Source organism: Amblyomma americanum, chromosome 6 (genome assembly GCF_052857255.1).
Source record: "Amblyomma americanum isolate KBUSLIRL-KWMA chromosome 6, ASM5285725v1, whole genome shotgun sequence".
Lineage (NCBI taxonomy): Eukaryota > Metazoa > Arthropoda > Arachnida > Ixodida > Ixodidae > Amblyomma > Amblyomma americanum.
The window spans coordinates 121,581,648-121,600,009 of record NC_135502.1 but is presented as its reverse complement, the minus strand read 5'-3'; the positions used below and the strand labels follow the sequence as shown (position 1 = coordinate 121,600,009).

Sequence of the window (18,362 nt, the reverse complement as noted above, 5' to 3'; positions counted from 1 at the left end):
TGAGGTGCTGAGTGCTACAGGTGGGGTTAGCCTTACTTTGTCTGCTGGCAATTGCTCCACCGTAGCGTCCCTTCTATATTAACAATGTCCTAAACCTTGTCGCAGCTACCCCGCTATGAGAACTGCCCTTATAATAGCACATAATCTCTCCCGCAGGCACCATCTATGCACGCAATCAATCCACACAGTGCACATCAGAGCCACTCCAGAAGTCACCATCTATGCACATATTCGGTCACAGTATAACATAGGCCATTGTAGTGCCACAATCCATACACACATTCACTCACAGTATAACGTAGTCCGCTCCGCAAGACACCATCTACGCACACATTCAATCACAGTAGTTCAGAGTCCGTAACTGTTGTCACCATTTAGAAACAAGATCCGTGTCCTGCAGAAATGTAAAAAAAATAAACATGAGAAGAAAATGGGAAAAGAAATAAATGTGGTTCGCAATGGGCAAGAAAAGCAGAGTTGAGGAGACGACAGGCAATGAAACTGAAAACAAGACCGTGGTAAAAGATCTACGTGCCAAATTCCTGCAATACATTTTTTCTTCTTCTCGTAAAAGTATACCATCTCTTCACTGTGGCCCAATCCAAAAACTGAATCTCTGAAGTTAAAGAATCTGAATGGTGCACAAGCCACTTGCGGGCAGCTCAACATTGGACAAATAATTTTTCCTATCTCTCTGCCTTTAGAAGTTTTAAAAAAGAATGCATTTGTATATTGTATCCTCAATATTCGTTCATTACTGTCACATATTTTTGCAGTCCATAACATATCTTTTTAAAGAAAAGTTTGAACTCCGTGCTCCACTCGCGCATTGAAAATATTTTTCAAGTACTATTTTTATCCTGTCTATAAGTCCTCAAATTCGATAAATGCAGAAGGATTAGCAGTAAGAATTACACAAAAACATGGCATATAGCTTGTGCTCCGTAGTTTTATTTTCGAACAAAAATATAGTTCTTTGATTTTATTTTCATAGATCAAGGTAGCTGTGTAAGTTTGTTAGACATTATTTTTTCTGAGACAGCAGTTTTAATCACTTTACAAAACTTTGTTACTAGCACGCCCTCAAAACACTGTTCGCAATTTAACTTGTGCATGCGACTTACATTCATTAAATTGGATGTTCTAAAACACTGAACTACACAGACCACCGTTAAAAATAGCACTGGATTGTCACAAATGTCAGTTACTAATCTACACACATATCTGAAATATTGAATCCAGCAGCATTAAAAGGCTGCTTAACATCTCCAGCTTATTCAATTGAGAAGAAATTGAAGAGCCTGCGTAAACTAAACAAAAGGTCACGAAGACCTGTAGACTACAATTGAATTTTTTTTAATTGGAGGAAAATAAACAACATTTGAAACCACAATTCTTGGACAGGTATTAGAGATAGGGACTAACGTGAAATCAGCTCCTAAAATTAATCAAAACGATACAATAGCAAATCTGGAAAAACAATGCAGAGTTGACTAGAAAACTTCGCTACACTTCAGGCGAACTGGTGCTGTCAGGTAAGATTAGATAAAAAATGTTAAGCACCAGACAATTCCCAGTGGCTAATTCCAAGTGGCTAACTTAAAGATGAAGATTACAAACTACAGTAAAAGAAGTAGTAAACAGACATCCTAAAGCAGCCCAATAAATCTACAGTAAAATATCACAAGAATCCAACCTCTAACGTTTGTGTTTGTTCTTGAGAAAGACATAGGACAAACATAAGCTAAAAAACGTTTAAAATACAATAAATTTAACACACAATCACATAAAAACAACACAAAACAAAACTTTACACTCACTATATGGAGGCCTATGCTCTAGAGAAAGTTTATGTGCCCCGAAAATTATGTTAGGCACTCATTTGAAGGGGCCTGTCGCAAATAAAATGCAGCACTCATAACTTGTGAAGAAAAAATAAGAATACAGAAACAAAAGCACGCATGCTTTTCAATCTAGCTAAAAAGTAATGTCTAATGCTGAAACAAGGAATTAGTCAGCCTGGTATTACCTGACTGTGCGCACTACAAGCAATGTAAAAACATTTGGGCCAAGGTAAAAGCAATAAGGACACAGGCATTCTGTTTGATCGGGAGAAAGGCATTTTCACCTTCACTTTAGGATGAAGTCAAGAAAAATTCCAGAAAAGTTCACATGGCAACTGATCAAAGTAAGGACTAATAACTTTGTGATTAAATAAGTAATTGAATTTTTGAAGACCTGTGCCTAAGCACATATTTGCTTAAAACTTAATTGTTCACCAAATCCATTATTACTATAATTTTTTTCGAATTAAAGGGTATGTATAAATGCTAGCAAATATGTCATGTGGCAGAACGGGAAGTATATTAAAAATATTAAAAAATTACAAAATGCTGACAGTGCTCCCAGGAAGCTGTCCGAGCTAGATGCAAAAAGATAAAAACCATTATTAGCCCATGCAGGGACAAGAAACCAGTGGGCTGGTAATTCTTAGGGTCAACGAAATGTTGCTGTTCCTGTTTGTCATCTCTTTCCATGCTGTCACATAATGCGAGTACCGCATTTGTCAATGTTTAGAACCCACAGAATTCGCTTCTGAGCTTTGTTGTGCATCGTTAGCATTCCAGATCTCTTGACGGTGCAGAATATCTTTCCCTGACCACCGTGAATGTTATACATCCATGGATGCTCAGGGGCCTTATTATATGGCTTAGAAGCCAAACCATTTGGCTCCGTACTTTTTGACAAAGGCTATACATCAGTTTTCTCAAGGATTCATGCTGATATTGTTTTCCTTTTTCTTCACTCTGGCCAACTGTATTATGTTAACATTGATAAGTTATAGCAGCACAGTTTGTGTTCCACTACCAGTTTTCCAAACAGTACTAAAAAACGAGACTTGTGAAATATATACAGGCGCATAGAAGAGGCAGCTGTGAAGGAAAGACGAAGTGGTTTTTAAAAACTGACGAGCTCAAAACTATGGAAGCGTGGTTTATTTTAAGCCAAGTCTCTAAAACACTCTCAAGAAAGGTCAGCAGAAAGAGTGCCTTCTTAACATTTTCCACACGGAACACCCAGAAGGCTGCAAACAGCACAATCCCCGCCGAAGCGATGAGGTTTTTACTGCAGGAAAACTGCAGGAACCGGAAAAAAGGAAAACTGCGCCTTGATAGGGGAGGAGGCATGCTGTAAGTGCTTGGTGCTACAAGATTAGAAACGAAATATTACTGACATTTCTAACACTTGTAGAAGTGCAAACAAATACTGTCGCATTTCAGTATAGTGCACATTATGACTACACTATCATAGAGATGAATTCATGAGGGGGGGGGGTCTCCCCTCCTCAAAGTCAGAAATTTTACATAGAAAAACCTACTCAATCCCATTTTTCAAGAATAAAGTCTAAGAACTGACCGAATTTTAAAGATAATGGTAACCAGGCTAATGTACTTGGAGCTACCTACACTGTCTAGCTTCCACTTCATTGACCACCACTATGTGCAGGAGACCTTGGCGACAAGTTTTGTATCAAAACTTTTTCATTCATGATTCGTTAGTATGAATGAATCGCTGCAAGAATTTTGCTCGGAATCCAAAGTGTCCGTACAACAGAGGCACGACTGTACATATGATTTGTCTATTAAACCCATGATCACGTTTAGCGGGCCACCACAACTACGCAAAAGCTAAACAAAATGCTGCAATGACCTCCCAACCAAAGATTTGAAAACCATATTCTAGCTGTAAGACAACTTAGCTGCTCAATCTCATTTAATTGAAACCAGTGCAGCAACAGCCTACGGTAATTGAACTAGAGGCTAAAGAAACAATGTTGAGCCACTGCTCATAGGGGAGCCTGATGCAAAATGCGTGTTCGAAAGGTGCAGCTGTACACGAAAGTTACCACTCTTGCTTTATCCGTGACATTTGATACATATGGCGACTACAGGAGTTTTTGCTGGGAATCGAAGAAGCAAATGTTCTCTTGGGAATCACATTTTTGTGTTTGTGTATATTTGTGTGTGTATAATGAAGACCCAAGTATACAAAACTGGTATGGTGTTGTTCAAAGTGCATATCGCCATTATACACAGCTTGTGAAGTAGCACTCCACAATGATAGGATGCCATCGAAGACTGCAACACAAAGAACTCTTTTCCAACTGAAAATAAAATATAGCTGCACCATATCTAGACCTCATTACCATGGTTCCATAAAATGATAAAACCACAGTCGCAAAAGCAAATAATGGTGATCGCCTCTCCATAGTTTCGTGCAAGTCTAAAGAAACCACAACTGTCTCAACATTGGATTATTGGTTATTTGAAAAGAGTGGTAGTGAACACTCGTGAAGTTGAGACAGTAGCAATGCAAATCCCAAAATAGCAGCGTGTCAGTAAGCTGTATCTGGTTCAGTCATGAAAGTACTCTATTTTCAGAACTGAGCATAGTTGCAGCAGTTACTCTGGCTCCTTAGTTCTGCTATTCTCTTTTTTTAAATGCACAAGTAACTACGCCTGAATTTTAAAGAAAATCCCTTATAGGTCAGCAGCTCCTTACTGTCACTGTTTGCATTCCGCATCTTTGCACGATAACGAAACACCAGGGCTTTGTACCAGCCCGAATCTATAATAAATAATCACAAAACCTAAGCTTTGCTAAAGGTCGTGACATCAATGCCTAATTTTGAGTAAATTCTGCGCCTAAAAGGTAGTCATCAGATGCTCAGATAAATACTGAGCTGCTCTTTTCGTACAAGAATTTCAGTTCCGGCCTGTGTCAACCCATCATTTGCACAAAAATACCTACAAGTGCTGCAGGGGGCATCTTTCTTTGCGACGTAACTCTGAACTGTTTGGTACTTCTCGTAAATTAAACTGATGCAGCCTTGGAGTTCTTCATAGATTAGAACCTGTATAGAGCAATGTCAAGTCAGGTTTGATACCAAACAAATCATTCTGAATAAAATGTATGTCGTTAGATTTACTGACTCTGATACCGTTAGGTGAACAAGACAATGAAGTTTGTGATGCTTTAAAATTAAAGCAGCTGTTATATTTTCACAAATAGTGACAGCACGTTTATACTGCCTACATTGATGTTATTCCGCAATGAACAGCAGAACATAAGGCAAGAACTGACAGCCGTTGCTTTCTCGCTTTCACTCGTGTTCTAGTGACAAAGAGATTGTGCCATTTTCCTGAAAGCAACCAATAATCAGACTGCAATTCTAAATGTGCCGTCCTAATCTGTGACGGAAGAATACAAGTATGCGCTTCAGAATCTTTGAGCGCATTCATTTGCTGCGGCGCGCACGATAAGCAAAATTATGTTTTTTGTGAGGAAACATGGCATTTTATAAGCAACCTGATTTTTTTTTTGTTAATAGCGATGCCGCACACCTCGTTCCGCGAACATGCGTGGAATTATGAATGGCCAAAATTGCTGCACATATCCAAACTAAAATGAGAAAAAAATGCTTCGGAGAGCACTAAAATTAAGGTGCCGAAAACCTACAGCCGCTTGCAAGATGTACTTCAGTGCAGATGCAATAAGACTTGTACAGAGCGCTCGTGCGGTGCTTTGCGGAATGAAGGCGAACTTATAACGCAGGCAGTGGGATTTACTGACAATGCAGGCGCTCAAGCGCTGGCGCATAGTCATATAAAGCAACCCACACACTAGCAGCGCGTCGTTAAGAAAACTGCGCTAATGTTTTGCTCCATTCCGCAGCACAGTGCTGCTCACGTCTTTATCGTACAACGATAATTAAGACGCAAAATCACTTACCGTGACGGCGAGACGGATGTGAGACGGCAGGGATTCAAGAATATCCTTCCGGGCAGCAATGTCGAGGTAGAAATTTCTCTCCCGCTGGCCAAGGGCGCAGCAAATCCAGCGCTTGTCTCAATTCGCTCACAGCGGCGCCATATCGCCATTTGCAAACCAGAGCGAGGGGCAAGCTCAGCCGTCGTTTACGATATCCACTTCAGTGAACTTGGTTAAGCATCCATCTATCCTTTCTCCGTCGCGCATCGAAAAGCAGCAGCGGTAAACGGACAGTCGCCGCTCACGATATCAGTTCCAAGAGAGGCTCCAGACTACCCGCCGTGCTCCATTCTGCGACGCAACTCGAGATGGCCCTGCTGGCGCTGCTAGGCCTAGCGCCTACGCCGCTTCGGTCACAGCGTCCGCACTCACGAGTCACGACTCTCTCGCCGTCTTCTGATTCTTGGTGCCGCCTGCTGTCGATTGCATCTCCACCGAAACTAAAACTTGCTGCTTCATTCGGGAAGTAAGCAAAACAGATATGAGTACACAGTTAAACTGGCGCGTTCTTTTGGACAGCAGCAGCATTTCGACCTCGCTCCGTCGCAGTTGCCGTACGGTGTTTTTTTTTGTACACCGTTCGGAAGGTTCTGAATGACGAAAACCTTTCCGTTAGAGACGGCTGATGAACTATTGAGGACCTCCTTAGCGCGCCGTCAGTTCTAGCTGGTGTTACTTTGGTGTTTATGGTATCATGTGCTCCGTTTTACCGGTGTTCGCGTCTGGCGATGCGTAGTTTCAAAGCGGATGAACACCGATAAACCTCCCATCTTGTGTCATTCGTGCTTATTGTGTAGTCCCGTACCACAATCAATTTCAATTCAATGCAAATTTATTTGCATCTATACATGTACAGATGACGAGAGTACAGAAGACAAAATGCCAAATGAAGTCGGCTTGACGGGGTCTGTACCGCCTACAGAAATGGCACTGTGCACAATAAAGAAAACACAAACATACAATACTAGATAAACGAGAAAGAAAAGCATTAGTGAACATTGTATAACAGAAATACATACGGGGAAAAAAATCAACGATACAATTCTGCAAAGAATTATATTATAGAAAGCGAATAGTATAAAATGATGAAAATAATACAGCCTTGATATTCACATCTATAGATAATATGTTGGTTACAAGCAGAGAAAATTGGTCAAGCATTCATGGCGTCAGTGTATACCAGAGAAAAAAAAAGGAAACCACAAAGAGCCCATTAAACTGAGGATTAGGTGTCTATTGAGTTTCTAATGAGTTTAACAAAGAAGGCAGTGCGTTGCGTAACATTTGTTGGCCGTAGTTAGTGCACGCTTTAGGAACGTACTATGTCTCTCTGGACGTGTGTTGTAAATGTTAGAATTCATTGTCAATAGAGATAAATGTTCGAAAAATATTGCGTTGTTTTTTCGCAGTAGTGAAACGCTTGAGCAAAATACTACGATATATGGAGGTGACCGGTTGTAAATTAAGGGCGCTGAAAAGAGCCTGCGTATGAGCCTAATATGAAGAATTGGCGATAGCGCGCACAGCTTTCTTCTGCAATAGAAGACGTTTTGTGATGTTAGACATCGTGGTGTTTCTCCAGACTAAATGACAGTAATTCAGATGGGACAGGAAGAGAGAGCTATAAAGCAGTTTTTTGACAGTCAAGGGAAGAAAAAATCGAAGTTTCATTAGTATTCTCACAAAACGAGCGATTTTGTTTGCAACTGAGTCAGTATAAAGATTCGAAAGTGAGTTTTCTTGAAATGCGACCCCGAGGCATTTAATGTATGGCACAAAGTTGATAATAGAGGAACCCATTTGCAAATGGCCGCCAATGTGGACATTTTTATTTCTAGATTGAAAAAGTACTGCCTTTGTCTTGTTTTTATTTATAGACAGTGAATTCAATGAACTCAATTGATTAATTTCACTTAAAGCAGCGTTCGCAAGAGCCAGCAGGTCCCTTGCACAACCAGATGTAAAGAACAGACTAGTGTCTTCAGCGTGTATGATGAATCGGGCAGTGGTGTCAATATTCATTATGTCGTTAACGTAAATATTAAATAACAAAGATGTAAGAACGCTTCCTTGAGGTACACCAGAATGAATGGGTAAGTTAACGGAAATACAGTTATTTATTGAAATCTTCTGACACCTGAACTGCAGATAGCTTTTGATTACGCCAAGGAATGGGCCCCTAAAACCGTAATTATCAAGTTTTGTTAGCAGAATGGTGTGGTTAATTTTGTCAAAGGCCTTTGAAATATCGAGGAAAACGCCTAGTGTCACTAAATTTTGCTCAAATGCTTGTAGTATTAGTTGCTTTTGTGTTAGTAGAGCTAACTCTGTCGAGCGACCCTTTCGGAAACCGAACTGGCAGTCAGTAATAATACTCTTTCTCGCAGAAAGCGGTCATTCTCAGAGTTATTAGTTTTTCTAGGGATTTTGAAAATACAGGCAAAATGGATATTGGTCTGTAGTTAGACAGGTTGTTTTTATCACCGGCTTTGAAGAGCACTGTAACATTTTCGAGCTGTATGCGCTTAGGAAATATATACCATTTTCAAAGCACATATTTTACACATGCTCAAGAACTGGGCATACCATATCTAAAATGTTTTTTACGGGAAGTATTTGCAGGTCATCAATATCGCAGCTTTCACTAATTCGGAGAGCGGAGAACGTGAGATAAATTTCTTTGGCGCTAGTTGGAAGTAAAAAAGCACTATGACAATTTCTGGAATTGAGATACTGTGCGGAGCGTGGATAGCGAGATAGAAATAGTGCGTTATAAAATAGAAGTCTAACACTCAGAGGTAGTAAAGAGCGTACTATGTATAACATGCCTACGCATTTTGCGAGTTTTTTAGCCAGATTGTCGATGTGTATGTCCCAGGAAAGATTGCACTGCAGTGTCACACCTAGGCACTTTACTGACGCCACTATTTCAATGCTTTGAGAACCAAGCTTTAGAGTAGGTAAATGTTCTAGTGGTTTGTTCTTAGGTCTGAAAAGTACAGCTTTAGTTTCGGTAGCGTTTATTTTCAATAAAGATTCAGCGCTTCATTCCACCAATTTGCTCAGAGTTTCATTAGCGTTTAATGTGAACTCATTACCTGTTTTAGCCCTAAAAAACACACTGACGTCATCTGCTTACATTATAAATTTAGCGCTATTGTCAATGTTCACAATGTCGTTAATACAGATGTTAAACAAATTAGGTCCAAGAATACTGCCTTGAGGCACGCCGAAATGAATGAATATTAAGTGGGATGAAGAATTGTTAATTAAAACTTGTTGCTGGCCATGCTCTAAATATGTTATTAAAAGCTGAAGTTATGTGCCACGAAATTCATAGTGCTCAATTTTAAGGAATAATATTAATTTCTTCTCCTCCTTTAAAAATTATGATAATCTTACCAATCTGCAGCTTTTTCGGAAAAGTTCCTGAGGAAAATGCCAAATTTATTATGTAATCTAATATCGGTGCAAGTATTAGGGATGTGTACTTCGCTGGCATTATTTGGAGGTCGTCAATGTAGTTACTTTTGCTATTTTCCAGCAACTTTAGGACCAACAGAACTTCGTTAGTTTTAACAGGGGTTAAAAACGCGGTTTCGCTAACCTTTTGACTCATGCTGTTGAGGTATTGGTTCGGCTGCGTGCCCACTGCAATGAACACGAACAAATCATTGAAAGCATCTGCTAGTTGAGAACCGGACAAGTGAGTGCCATGTGTGACTATTTCATCTACTACAGTTTTCTCTTTTAGGTTCAGCAAGTTATTGAGCCTCCCCCAAACAATATCTTAGTGCTTCATTACTTTGTCGTTTAATAAGTTACTTATATAGTTTCTTTTGGCTTGCCGATTGATACTGTTAGATTTATTTCTCGCAGCCTTAATCTTCTTCAGGTCGCCAATTTCTTTTGTTTTAAGAAAGCACATAAAAAGTATGTTTTTAATTCTTATCGCCTTTAGGTATTCCTAAGTTATCCACGGCTTACGCGCCTTCGAAGCTCGGACTCTTGTTTTGTATGGAAGAGACTCACAATACAGCTGCTTGTGGGTGGAAATGAAAATACCATAAGCGTCATCAACATTGGTTTCCTCATAGACGCTGCTTCAGTTTACTTGCGACAGTTTATCATAAAACGTTCCTAAAGTAATCAGAGTTATGTCTTGAACACGCATAGCAAACCTTTTTGCAGCTTTGTTAGGGGGACTGTGAGATTTGTATTTAAATAAATTGGCAGGTTATCACTGAGATCAACTTCCAGTGCACCAGATACTGGCAATTCATCACATGCATTAGTAACGAAAGTGTCTAGTAACGTTGATATTTCGGGCGTAATGCTTGTTGGTTGATTTATGATATTGAAAAATGCGTTGGCCTCTAGTTTAGTGTAGAACTCTTGATGAAGTGCTGAATTTTCAACCAAGTTTAATTTCATGTCCAAGCCTAATATAAGTGTATATTTATGATCATTTACCCAGCTGAAGTACTCGTCTATAAAATGGAGGAATTTGTTACTGCTTCCTCTGTGTGGGTGGTATGTGACAGTAAAAAGCAAGGAATTAGATATTAGGGTAAGTACCTCGTAGTCATCGGTTACAACACAGAAATTGTCAAGTAATTCGCATTCTAGCAACGTGTTAGCATCGCCATCCCCCCCCCCACCTCTCTTAGAGCTCCGGTTAAGGAAAAATGTGGAGCATTCCGGTAGATTAAGAACAGCCGAGTGGCTTTCTTACCATCCCTCAGAGATCATGACAACGTCAAATGTAAAGATAAAGCTGGAAAGAAAAGCACATATATCATCGCTTTTGTTTCGCGCTCATCGAGCATTCAGATGCAGAAACGAAATGTCACGGTTTTTTCGCTGATAACGGGGACTCAGCTCGTAAGATGTAAAAAAATCACTGACGCCACTGATGCCATGATCTCGGAGATATGGTATGTTGCAGTCTAATAACGATATCCATAAGAAAATCCCAAAAGAGTTCAAAAAACGAAACTTTGAAGTTCTTCAAATGTAAACTGCAATGGGCCTACTTTAGCATGGTACAAAAACTGTTTTTTTGAACGTGTCTGTGCACAACTTGTACACTTTATGGCGCACGGCATAAAAGTCACTAAATTTTAAATCTACATTGAGGACACAGGCAGTACAGGCCCTCCCAGTACAGCCATCACAGAGGTATTTACGCACCTCAATAATGGTTAGTCTAGCATCGCTGGCAGAAACAAGGGTGGAGATGAAGCAGTAAGCAGCTGTTTTAAATGTCAGTGTGAAAATCGTTATAACGAAGAACACAAACAAGAGAAGTCATATTGATATGTTTCCAGTTATTATACTTGTCAAGTAACATTCTATTTGGCGGTCAATGTGCTGATAACAAAAACTTTTAAGCGACCTTCGCCAGGTCAGCCTCACAGGTAACATGAAGGATTGAAGAGTTCTCACTTTTGCGCATTAAAATCTTTCCTTGTGACACCAACACGTACTTCCAATTTTTCTCCTTTTTGAGCTTTCGTGCTTTACCCAGCAGCATCTGGTTCTCGACACACAAATGCTCATTTATGTACACGACGTCGCTTGCGTCAAATCTCAGCCTATCTGCTTTCAGAGATTTCTTCCGAGCAGCTGACAACAACTTTTCACGAGCAGTTCTTAAGACGAACTTTACCACAACATTAGGTCCCTCCTTATCCTTCAAAAGCACACGATGCACTACTTCAATGTGACCGTCAGTAACACTTGTGCCCAGACATTTTGCAATGTCCGCAACAGCCTTGGCGAGGTCCTCATTAGCTGCAACCGAAAGTCCTTGAATTTCAAGGCTCATGCTTTTACTATATTGTTTCAGCCGTATTATCTCCTTCCTTGCCTGTTTAACCTCCTCGTTCAACTCTTCGTTCGTCGCGCGGCATTGCGCAGCTTCGGCCTTCACTTCAGCAGGTTCCTCCCTGTAGCGTTCAATATCCCTCTTAAATTCTTCAAAATCATCATTTATAAACCCAATGGAGCTACGAATGCCACCAAGTTCAGTGTGGATTTCAGTACTTGAAGCGTCAACCTTGGCTACATCTTTTCTTATTTCTGTGGCGAATGCATCTAGCTTGACTACGAGTTCGGTAAGTCTTCACAACTTCTTTGATTGTGCTAGGTTGCTTTACCAGAGCTTTTGCAACATTCCCTAGGGCACCCTGCTCAGTTTCCGACATTGCCGAATGGCGAAAGCCAATAGCTAAAACAGCACAGCGAAGAAAATTCTACGACATCAAAGTGAACACTTGTGGCAGCAGCAGCGACGAAACTATCAGCATTGTGTCTAGGACACTTTATAAGAAAGATTTCGACCAACCTGAAAAATTGCAGGAAGCTGGTTAGGTCCAGTCCGTACGCCGTCGCCGCTGCTTCTAGAATGACCAAAATGCTTCTACGAATACAGCGCCCCCCGAGGAAGCGATGACGGTCCGCTTATTGCTTTTAACTTGCGTAGATGGCAGGCGTGTCGAATCAGTCACGGTGAAACCATCATGCAGAAGGCAAGTGTGCAATGTGTTGTTGATAGACGCCCGATCCTCAAGCAGGGAGCAACACGGTCTTGGTAACTTGCAGCTCACTTGAGCAGCACGAGCCTTAACCTGAAAAATTACAGCAAGCTGGTTGGTCCAGTCCGTACGCCGTCGCCGCTGCTGCCAGAATTAAACGGAAATCAATAAGACAGAAAAATGCTTGTTTACAAGGAAAAGTGGTGCGGTTTGGTTTCCGACAAATACAAAGACATTTGGTTTCCGGCCACGACTAGGCGTATCCATACCGTTTCGGAGAATCCGCGGCAGTTGTTTAGTCCTAGCGCAGTGTGAAGGTGTGCTCTGGAGTGCTCGCGTAGCTGACTCTGTTGGGGAAAGAAAATAAAGCGGTAAAAATAGCAGAGAATGAAGAAGAAATAAGAACATGGCGCCAAAACAAAATTATGGCCTGCCGCAAGTGTTCCTCAAAGGAAGGCCCGCAGCGGAAGGAGGTGCATCCAACTGGCTTTCCTGTGCTAGCTGAACTTTATGCGCTTAGTTCACATTAACCGCAATTATCTTTGAACCAGGAACTTACGCACATGTGTACTGTGTCCATGTTCATGATAATGTTGCTTTTTTTTGGATTACTGATCAGTCTAGGAGATTAACGCACGGGTTCCACGTTTTTCCCGCTGCATGGCTTTCAGGTGTTGTCGGTAACACGACAGCAGTAAAAATGTCTTTCCAGTACATTTATTGATTTCCAGGTGGGCTTAGCGTGAGACAATACATAGACAAAGGACGAGCGCTAACTTGCTACTGAAAGAAACATAAGCAGAATTACTAGCTGGAGGATCTTAATGCACGCCCAGCTATCCACTGAGGATAGCAAGCAAGTTTGGGGCGGATGTTGTTTTCAAGGCACCTCGAAAACTATCAAGTCTCTGTGCACTGGTGAGCCAAAGCCATCACAAACTGGCTTGCCGCATCAGGCTTGTAACCATGCAAGTTAGTTGCGTGTAAAGTTGGTGTTGCTTACGAGGTCCCTCTGAGCTGTGGCCGTGTCTAAACAGAGCAGACCGGTCGCTGCCTCAGTGAACGCCTAAGAGAACATGCCACTTCTTTAAAATTGTCTCAATCTAACAACCTGTCTAAGCATTATTTGAGCTGCAAATGTCATCCACTGTTTGTAAAAAGAAAAGTTCTTGGTCGTTCTAAAGGTCAACAAGCAGGGGAGCTTCTCGAGGCGTCATTTATTCATGAGCTAGGAAGTGAGAAGTGCGTGAGTGACGCGTCTATTGTCATGTTGCGAAAGCAATCTGTTTCCAAATGGCGAGTAATTTCTTGGGTATTGCTGCTTGAAGGTGGAAGAGGTGCTTCCAGTTTCTTCCTGTGCCATTGTTGTCGTCATTCAGTCCCAGATTATCTTGGATCAGTTTGCCTTTATCCAGCCCCGTCATGCAAAATCAGTTCTTTGAGCTCATAATTCTGGTTCTATTTCAGTTGCAAGTTAGCGGTCGTTCTGTGTCTCTCTGTTGTCCTCGTTTGTCTCACGCTAAGCCCACCTGCAAATCAAGACTTGCCAGCTGGCCCAAAACTCCGCTTTGCTCAGTAGATTTCTTGCTTGGAGGACTTTTTTCTGGTTGACAGTGCACTAGGGATTTTTGCTGCCATGCTGGAAGCCAAGGGGAAGGATTTACTTTTTCTACCAATGTTTGCAAGAGTCAGAAATAGGGGCACCCAATTGCGAGCCTTAGAATTGCCTGCAAAAGCAGCTTCGTAACATAAAGTGTTGACTTATGAGAATAGCGGGAGTCAGCAGAGATTCGGGAAGTCGACATAGGAGCCATGAGGTAGAGCTCTGTGAGCTTCGAGATCAGTAGAGTAAAAGTACGGCAAGACCGACAGGAAGGAACGCTCGAGCAAAGTGAACAGTGAAACGTGAGTTGTTACCCTGTGCTATTCAGCTGCTGCTCTATGGGCCGCCCAATGTCTATATCTAGCTACCTTCACCGTGCCCTCTCGCCTCCTGTTGGTTTTGGCTTGATGCGTGCATGCAACTAAAATGACGCTGACGACATAGCCTTCATTTGTATGTCACTACGAGCCCGTTTGCCCTCTCGTTTTCTGCTCAATCGGCTGTGTTTGCATTAGCGAGGTGGAAATGTTACGATGAGCCGAAAAGAGCATAATGGCTTTGAAAACAAAACGGTGTGTTTTAGTAGTTTTGCCAAACACTGTGTCATCTGCCTACGGCTTTTGATGGGTGGAGGGAGGTGTGCGCACACTGCCAGCTAAAAAAAGTTATTCCCTCATATTAGCCTGAAACAGAACTGTACCCACCCTAAACTGTACCCACCCTGTACCACACCAAAAATAGTAGCGACTAAAGTCAACCCCAGTGTACATATGCTTCCTGACCCTCTTCTTTTAAATCTAAGCCGCTTTAATCACTTCGTTGTGCACAAGGCTTCTGTACAGGAGGGGAAATGACTTATCCTTTTAATTTTCATGGCTGCAATTCACTTTTTAAAGTGATGTCTTAAGAGACAAGTTTTTGTTGGTCTAATTTTTGTGCCAGTTTTCTCGGGGAAAAAGCTGTCCCTTGACCTGGTAGTTGGCTTTCCGTGGGCTGGAATGCTTGGAAAAAGGTTTAGGACCAGTGGTCATAGTGCTCGGCTGCTGACCTGAACGACGCGGGTTTGATCCCGGCGGCTGCGATCGCATGTCGATGGAGACGAGATGATAGAGGACTCGCTTTGGGACGTTAAACCTCATAAAGCCTAAGCCATTCTTTTTATGGATCAGTATTTCATCGCGCTGGCGAAGAGTTTACATCCACTTCATTTAGAAAAGGGCCAAGGATTTGACTAAGCTCTTCTTTATTTTTCAGTCCAAGCTGAGCTTCCGGGCTAGAGTCCTGGCAAAAAGAAGTGCTTAGGACGAGCTAATGGAACAAACAAGTGAGATGGAGGGGACTGAGGGCACAAGAAAAGCTGTAAGCCTTCAATCCAAGGTTGCAGACTTGGAGGCACGTGTGAAGGAGCTCGAGAGCTTTAACAACAAGCTGCAAAAGGCCCTTTGTGCGAAAATTTTTAATATGAGTACGTGAATAATTTGGACTCCAAATGTTCGCTTGTTATAGCAGGTTCGCTTTTTACACCACGCTTTAAAGGGTGCCCTTTTTCTCCTAGTTCACGTAGGCTTTCACCGTTGGTCATAAAGTGACAGCTTTTGCGAAGCTATATGCTTGGGTAACAGTGAAAGTGGGCTGCCTTACTGCAGCAGGTGCTCACTATTAGTACGATTCACACAGTACAAGAATGCCATGTGAAAACCACATGCACAGTGTTTAGGTTGCATCAAGACCGCTGTGAACTATCACTAGATTCTACCATTGTAATTTGTAGGTATGCGAAAATAGGGAGCATTTATGTACAATTTCTACACTCAAAAGTTATCACCTCTTCAGTGTTCTTAACCTGGCATGTCTGTTCTGTAATTTGATGCTTCCCTTTGTGACTTCTCTTTAGACTCCTGTGTATTGGAATGTGGCCATGGGCAGCCAAGTTCTCACCGTGCGCATCCAGGACCACCTAGAGCAGCTTGTTCGTAAACCTCTTTTGCAACGCAGAATGGCATAGCGAGTCAGCAGGTGTTTGAGCATTTGCTAGTGAATCTAGATTACAGTGCCTTTTACATTGGCCAGTGCCCACATTACCAACTGTGTAAAAAAACAACAACAAAAATGGCCGAAGCAAAATGTCTTCTTGGAGTACCCCTAAAACATGATCGCTCTGAGCAAACCATTGTCTGATTCCACCGCAGCCGCAAAGAATGAGTGCGAGAGATGGTGAAAAGAGTCCAGAAAAGAAAGACTGAAGTTAATGGCAAGTGCATAATCGAACACCTAAGCAAAAGCAGTTGTTAGTAAAAGACAACAATGTGAACTGCAATGCAAACAATTTACACAAAGGTGCACAATCTGCCTAACTACGTTGCTTTAGGAGAAAGGCCACCAGTGTTATTTTGTATTAACCCTATCCTGTGCCAGCTGTGGTCAACTTATCTTGCAAACTTCCTAATCTCATTCACCCGGCTTTCTGCTGCCATCTGCTACTCATGCCTTTGTGGTAGGTGATCCACATTTACTTGCAGTCCCGGTAGCCGCGGCTGGTGAGCCGGCGGAGCGGGCTGTTGAAGTTGCTGGGCAGGTATGTTACTGAAAGCGTTCTGTACTGCCTGAGCCAGGTCGCGCTCTGAGCTTCGTCTTCATAAGCGCCGCTGGCGATACCAGCGCCGCTACACCTTCTCGTGGACTTCCTGCTGCTACTGCTGCTTTTAGCCTTCTTCGTCCTTCACTGTTTTGTTTCGTCACTGACGGTATTTTTTTGTTATGTTGGATCTAGGTTCCTGATGGGCCCATGAAGACTGCCTCAGATTCATGGCATTTTGCTTTGGATATGTTTGTCTTGTTTGTTTGTGGCTTCTTTGTCCTATGGGCTCCGGCGGTTCTATAAATGGTGCTCTTAGCCTGCAATTAATTTGTTTCTAGTTGAACGCTTGACTGACCTAATTTATTGGTTTGGTCTCGTGTATGGTGTTGTTTACTTGCTTTAGATAAAGGCTTACAAGATGCCCCTCCTGCTCTGGCTGTCAGAAAACTATTTTTTTAACCCTCGTGCATTAACCGCACTTCTTTTATTGTGTGACCTTATCATGATAGTGGTTGCAAGCTGGCAGTCTTTTTTTGTACATCAGAAAGAAGTACGCAGTACTTAAAAATATCTCTCTAATGTCGCAATTTTTTGCCCTGGCCTATGGGATGAACGGCCTCTAAGAATGTTTCGCGAGGAATCTGAAAGCTCATGGACACCTTGCCTTATGACAAATGATTTCCACCGTCAGTCTGCCGTTCAAAAGATTATAGTACTGATATGCCGGTTACGCTTCGCACTGCATTATGTAAATTGAGAGTAAATCCTTGTTGTGCCCACTTCTGACTTTAATAAGGGCAACTATAATGGGAATAGGGTCTTAGAAAAAATTATTAATGAAGTCGCAGTAATAGAATAACAACAATTCTTCGCATTTGTGAACTGGCAACATGAAAACCCTGCGACTAAACTTTTATGATAGGTAGGATAATTTACCCTTATTGCATAGGTTGATATCAAGAGAAGTTAGTGGCATGTATTCAGCAAGTTCCCTGCAGCAAAATTTTATGAAAGCTCTCTAAACATTACATAATATATAAGTACTCAAGGACTGCATTCGCATCAAAATTGAATTGTATTATATAAACCAGCACACACATACATATTCCCTGATGTCAAAATTTGACTGCATTATTATAAATTTCTAAGACCAGCTTCCACGTTAAAAGTAATCTGTGACGTCGAACAAGCAACTGTGCTTAATGGTTCGCTTCATTTCATTTTAAAGGTGTGTCATATTGAATGAACTATCTAGTTTACCTGTCTATATTAATGTGGCAGCGGTAAAGTCAGCATAAAAATCATGAGCATGGTGGTTGACAAGTACATGGCAGGGCACTGATTGGTCAGCAGGTTGTGTGTCGTCGCGAGACCACGTGATATAACTTAGTTGGCAGGAGCTGCCAACTCGAGCAACTTCTTTGACATGAGGGTGCGAGATGGAAATTGAATCCGGAACTCTTGGATCCAGAGTCAGACACTCTGCCCCTTGGCCATGCATGCACATTCATACGGCTTGGTTAAAGCGGGGCTCTATATCGACGGGTAATCTGCAAATAACGTGACAGGCTACGATTGTATTCTTATGAATGTGCGAGATATAGTGGCGCAAGATAAAGAATTAGAGGTTACGAGAGTAGCAAAGTGCATGAACACGAATGAGGATCTGCAAGGAGAGTCTCATGGGAGCCATTGAACACTGCTATATAATGCCCTTGAAGTCAACGAAGATGAAGAATCCCCAAATTTTTTGTTTTTGTTGCAAATTTTTTCGAAATATTTTCGTGCATAATTCATGCTCTTCTAAAAT

The 18,362-nt window shown here is 41.7% G+C and overlaps 1 protein-coding gene across 2 annotated transcripts in view; it reads right to left on the bottom strand.

Moving 5' to 3' along the window:
• Positions 1–6,600: 6,600 nt before the first annotated feature.
• The window catches only part of LOC144094058 (uncharacterized), a 55,240-nt gene continuing 43,478 nt past the window's right edge, over positions 6,601–18,362 (bottom strand). The window contains exon 6 of one of the 2 annotated variants that reach the window (XM_077627923.1): positions 6,601–6,762. The gene's annotated coding sequence lies outside the window, so the exon portion shown is untranslated. The remainder of the gene's footprint in view (positions 6,763–18,362) is intronic. The other variant, XM_077627924.1, reaches the window with a different exon arrangement.